Source organism: Ursus arctos, unplaced genomic scaffold (genome assembly GCF_023065955.2).
Source record: "Ursus arctos isolate Adak ecotype North America unplaced genomic scaffold, UrsArc2.0 scaffold_5, whole genome shotgun sequence".
Taxonomy (NCBI): Eukaryota; Metazoa; Chordata; class Mammalia; order Carnivora; family Ursidae; genus Ursus; species Ursus arctos.
This window is the reverse complement of record NW_026623067.1, coordinates 7,902,880-7,909,190: the sequence shown is the minus strand read 5'-3', so window position 1 is coordinate 7,909,190 and position 6,311 is coordinate 7,902,880.

Below are 6,311 nucleotides of genomic sequence, written 5' to 3'. Positions count from 1 at the left end.
TCAAGGAAATTCAAATCAAAACCACACTGAGATACCACCTTACGCCAGTTAGAATGGCAAAAATAGACAAGGCGAGAAACAACAAATGTTGGAGAGGATGTGGAGAAAGGGGATCCCTCCTACACTGTTGGTGGGAATGCAAGTTGGTACAGCCACTGTGGAAAACAGTGTGGAGGTCCCTTAAAAAGTTAAAAATAGAGCTACCCTATGATCCAGCCATTGCACTACTGGGTGTTTTCCCCAAAGATACAGACGTAGTGAAGATAAGGGCCATATGCACCCCAATGTTCATAGCAGCAATGTCCACAATAGCTAAATTGTGGAAGGAGCCGAGATGCCCTGCAACAGATGACTGGATTAAGAAGTTGTGGTCCATATATACAATGGAATATTACTCAGCAATCAGAATGAATGAGTTCTCAACATTTGCTACAACATGGACGGCACTGGAGGAGATAATGCTAATTGAAATAAGTCAAGCAGAGAAAGACAACTATCATATGATTTCTCTCATCTATGGAACATAAGAACTAGAATGATCAGTAGGGGAAGAAAGGGATAAAGAAGGGGGGGTAATCAGAAGGGGGAATGAAACATGAGAGACTATGGACTATGAGAAACAAACTGAGGGCTACAGAGGGGAGGGGGGTGGGGGAATGGGATAGGCCAGTGATGGGTAGTAAGGAGGGCACATATTGCATGGTGCACTGGGTGTTATACACAACTAATGAATCATCGAGCCTTACATCGAAAACCGGGGATGTACTGTATGGTGACTAACATAATATAATAAAAAATCATTATAAAAAAAAATCCAATCTGTCTGATATGAGAAGTCCTACCCCAGTTTTCTTTTGAGGTTCATTGGCGTGAAAGATGGTTTTCCATCCCTTTACTTTCAGTCTGAATGTATGTTTAGGTTCAAAATGAGTCTCTTGTAGACAGTAAATGGATGGGTCATGTCTTTTTATCCAATCTGCAACCCTGTGGCATTATGGGTGTATTTAGGCCATTTACATTGAGACTGATTATTGAGAGATGTGATTTTAATGATGCCATGTTGCCAGGAAAGTCTTTGTTTCTATAGATTGTGACTTTCTGTTCTGTATTACTCTTGGGGCCTTTTTACTCTTATAGAACCCCCCTTAATATCTCCTGTAGGGCTGGTTTCGTGGTTACAAAATTGGTCAATGACTGGTGATTCTGGAAGGTCCTTATTTATCCATCAATTCTGAATGACAGCCTTGCTGGATAAAGGATCCTTGGCTGCATATTTTTCTCTGAAAGAACTTTAAAAATGCTCCCCCAACACTTTCTCTCATTCCAGGTCTGTGTAGACAGGTCTGACATAATTCTGATATCTTTGCCTTGGTACGTGAGAAATTTCTTTGCCCTGGCCGCTTTCAATACTGTATCCTTGGATCTAATATTTGCGAATTGCGCTATGATGTGACATGGTGTAGGTTTGTGTGGTTGAGCTTGGGAGGGGTCCTCTCTGCCTCTTGGACACGATGTTTGTTTCCCTTGCTAGATTAGGGAAGTTTTCAGCTATAATTTGTTCAAATACCATTCAAGACCTCTGTTTTTCTCCACCCCCTCAGGGATGCCAATGATTCCAACATTGGAAAGTGTTAGTCAGTAATCTCCCGTAACATACACTCCTGAGCGTGGAATTTTTTGAGTCCAGATTCTATATTAGTTTTCTCTTCTACTAACCCATTTTCCAATTTGCTGATACGTTCTTCTGCCTCCTTCACCCTGGCCATCAGAGCCTCTAGTTTTGACTGCATTTGGCTCATAGAATTTTTAATTTCTGCCAGATTCGCTCTCTTTTCTGCCCTTAGAGACTCTACATTCTCATTAATATTTTCGTTAATACTTTTTTCAAGTCTACACATCATCTTGGCCATTGTTACTCTGAATTCCATTTCTGATAATTTGGTTATATCCATATCCATTAGTTCTGTGGCAGAGGGCACAGACTCATTGTCTTTTCTTTGCTGTGGGGGATTTCTCCTTCTCGTCATTCTGATGAGGAGAGGTTGTGGGGTTGTCCAGAGCCCAAATTATTGCTGGGACCCAGGCCGTGCGCCTTTGTTTTATAGGAATCTTAGGGATGTGGGCTTCATGATTTTTCAGCCTGCCTTCTGGGGGAGAGGCCTGCCGCACTGATACTCAGGCAACCCTGTTTTTGTAGAGTTTCTGTGTCCCCTGCGAGGGGGGATAGGGATAGGCACACTGCGAGCCAGTATTTCCAGGCTTTTGTTCTCTGGTGGCTTTCCCTGGCAGTTTGCTGTGCCTCTTCTGAGAGTCAGAGCAGCAGTGGCCGAATCTCAGCCTCTGTCTCAGAACACAGGGATCGCGGAACCTTCTCCACTGATGTTCTGGCCACTTTAACTCTGTTTCTGTTGGTGCTGCTCAACCCTGCAGCATCCCTGGATGTGCGCCCCACACCCGGCGTCCCAACCCTCGCTTCCAGGCCTGGCACGTCTCTGTCCTTTGTGTTTCTAACACCGCCAGCCACCAGCCACCAACCACCCCCGCACGCTCCCAGAGCTCCTGGTCTCAGTCTGGTTCCTTGAGTGCACCGGAGCTCTGTTTCAGTCTGTTCGTGCGCGTTCCCCGGTTCACGGTCTCAGTCTCCTCTCTCACGGGTGCTGGTCTGGGAGTCCGCCCAGTCCCCCCATGCAGGTGGCTACCACTTCCTGGCGCCCGAACATGGTGGCTCCCTCCCCCTTCCATTTATCTTCCAATATCTGTGCGCGGTTTCACAGCTCCCCACTTCGTACCTTAATACTCAGCGCTGGAGATGTTCATTTGTAGAGATCCAGATGTATCTTCCTGCATCTCAGGCTGATTCCGTGGATGTTCAGGCTGTTCTGGTACCTATCCAACTCGACTCAGGGGACCGACTGAAAAAGGGGTCCCCTACTCCTCTGCCATCTTAACTCCTGAGCAGTTTCTGCTGATTCTAGAAGATCCTTACCTCTGCATCAATTTTGAATGACAGCCTTACTTCATAAAGGATATGTGGCTGTATGTTTTTCTTGGATAGTGCTTTAAAAATATACTGCCAGCCCTTCCTCTCATTCTAGGTCGGTGTAGACAGGTCTGACATTATTCTGATATTTTTGCCTCTGTACATGAGAAATTTCTTTTCCCAGGCCACTTTTAATACTGTATCCTTGGATATAGTATTTGTGAATTGCACTATGACGTGACGTGGCATAGGATAGTCGAGGTTGACCTTGGGAGGAGATTTCTCTCCCTCCTGAACATGAATGTTTGTTTCCTTTGCTAGATTAGGGATGTTTTCTGTTACAATTTGTTCAAATATCTCTTCTAAACCTATCTCTTTCTCCACCCCCTCGGGATTCCGATGATTCTGCCATTGGAACATTTCATTGAGTCAGTAATCTCCCGTAACCTACATTCCTGAGATTGGATTTTTTTTGAGCCAAGTTTCTGTTTTAACTTTCTCTTCTACCATCCCATCCTCCAATTCACTAATTTGTTCTTCTACCTCATTTACCCTGGCCGTCAGAGCACCTAGCTTGACTCTATTTGATTCATAGCATTTTTAATTTCTGCCAGATTCGCTCTCATTTCCACCCTTAGAGATTCTATATTCTCATTAATATTTTTGTTAATATTTTTTTTATGTCTACCCATCATCCTGACCATTGTTATTCTGAACTCCAATTCTGATAACTTGGTTATATCCATATCCATCAGTTTGTGGCAGAGGCCACAGTCTCATTATCTTTTCTTTGCTGGGGGGGGGATTTCTCCTTCCCATCATTCTGATGAGGAGAGGTTTCCAGGTTGCCCGGAGCCCAAATTATTGACCAGGACCCAGGCAGTGATTACTTGTTTTATAGGCACCTTAGGGATGTGGGCTTCTTGATTTTTCAGCCTACCTTCTGGGGGAGGAGCCTGCCATGCTGATATTCAGGCAACCCTGTTTGGGTAGAGTCTACCTATCCCCTGTGAGCGGGGATGGGGTTTGGCACAATGTGAGCTGGTATTTCTGGGCTTTTGTTCTCTGGCGGCTTTCCCTGGCGGTTTTCTGTGTCTCTTCTGAAAGTCAGAGCAGCAGTGGCTGAATCCTTGGCTCTGTCTCAGAACAGAGAGATCGCAGTCTGCTCTCCACTAAGCTCTTTTGGCCTCTTTAACTCTGTTTCTTTAGGTGCTACCAAAAACCCTGCAGCATCCAGGGTTGTGCACCCAACAGCCAGTGTCTCAGCCCTCACTTGCAGGGCCCACAGGTCTCTGTCCTTTGTGTTTCTAACACCGCCAGCCACCCTGGTTACCACGCACGCTCCTGAGCTCTCTGTTTCAGAGTGGTTTGCACACACTCCAGAGTGCAGGCTTTCAGTCTGGTCGCGCACATGTGCTCCCGAGCTCCCAGTATCAGTCTGGTTCCAATGAGCCCTCCGGAGCTCCGGTTTTTCAGTCAGGTCGCACGCACACTTCCGAGTCCCGGTTTCAGGCTAGTTCAAGTGTGTGCTCCAGAGCTCCAGTTGTCAGTCTGGATGCGCGCTTGCTCCCAAGCTCCCAGATTTAGTCCAGTTCCAGTGAGCGCTCTGGAACTCCGGTTTTCAGTCTGGTCACGCGTGTTCCTGGGCTCACGGTCTCAGGCTCCTCTCTTGTGGGTGCTGGTCCATGAGTCCAGCATGCTCCCCAGTGCAGGTGGCTACTGCTTCCTGGTGCCCGAGTGCAACGGCTCCCTCCCCCTTCCATTTTTCTTCTGATATCTGTGTGCGGATTCACGGCTCCCCACTTCGTACCTCAATACTCAGCACTGGAGGTGTTCATTTGTAGAGATCCAGATGTATCTTCCTGCATCCCAGGCTGATTCTGTGGGTTTTCAGGATGGTCTGATACATATCCAGCTCTGCTCAGGGGCACAGCTGAATAAGGGGACCCCTACTTCTCCACCATCTTTTCCCTCCTGCTCTATTTCAAGTTTCATCATAAAAATAATTATTAGTACTATATTTACCATTATTGCCCAATTTTTTATTTTAAAAATACCATCAGGGTGCCTGGGTGGCTCAGTCTCTTAAGTGTCTGCCTTGGGCTCAGGTCATGATTTGGGGTCCTGGGATCCAGTCCTTTAACAAGTTCCCTGCTCAGCAGTGAGTCTGCTTCTCCCTTTCCCTTTGACCCTCCCCCCCATTCATTCTCTCTCTCTTTCTCACCCCCTCTCTCTCTTTTGAATAAATAAATAATCTTTAAAATATACAGTCATAGTTATACTATCATGTATTTTATACTCGTGTTGCATGCAGCATAATCTTCAGAAACTGATACATATTAATTGAATTGCAATAATTAGAAACACACTTTTCATTATTTTCATTAATATTTCCCTTAACTCTATTTTATATCTTTTTCCTAAACTCTATTCTTCTTATATGATATTCATATATCCATAGCATTTTTGTTTTCGTAATTAATCATGCATATTTAACCTTTCCTCAGACTTCCTCCCTCAATTTTTGTGTTGCTTATTTTTATCACATTTTATTGGATTCTTTTGGTCTGTTGTTGAGTTATATCTGCAGCATTTCATAAATGTAAATTTGCCATTATTTTTTTAAAGATTTATTTATTTTAGAGAAAAAGTGCATGACTAGGACGAGGGCCATGGGGGGGGGGAGGCAAGGAGACTCCCCACTGAGCAGGGAGCCAAACACAAGGCTCAATCTCAGGACCCTGAGATCAGGACCTGAGCTGAAACCAAGAGTTGGACACTTAACCAACTGAGCTACCCAGGTACCCCCAAATTTGCCATTATTTAATGTTTAAGTTATAAACCTAGCTTAATATTTTCCTATCTTAGTCCTACATGTACTCCTTTCTTAACTTCAATTGTAGTATTTTACCTTTAATATGATATAAAACTGTATTAAATTATCAATTTGTTCTTGCAAAAAGCAGGGGTCTCAAGTATAATGTTTCTGTATAATTTCAAGCATAAATCCAATTAAGAGTAACTAGTGAAGTAAGGAGATGTCTGAGCTCTCCAGTGCTGCTTTGGAGGTCATTTCCTGTCACATCAGCAGGTTTTCAGCTCATTTTGATACGTGAGTATCTGATGAATAGGTGCAACCAAAACAGAAAAAGAAATCTTTTATATAATGTTAATGCTTAGTTTGTTTGCCATTAGCATGTTCACAAGTCTGAGAGAAATTATTTCTATTCCTTCTTTATTATGGCTTTTATTATGAACAGGTATTATTTTTTTTCCAAATATTTTCTGCATTTATTTAATTGATTAATGCATGTTGCTTTTCTTTATCAAA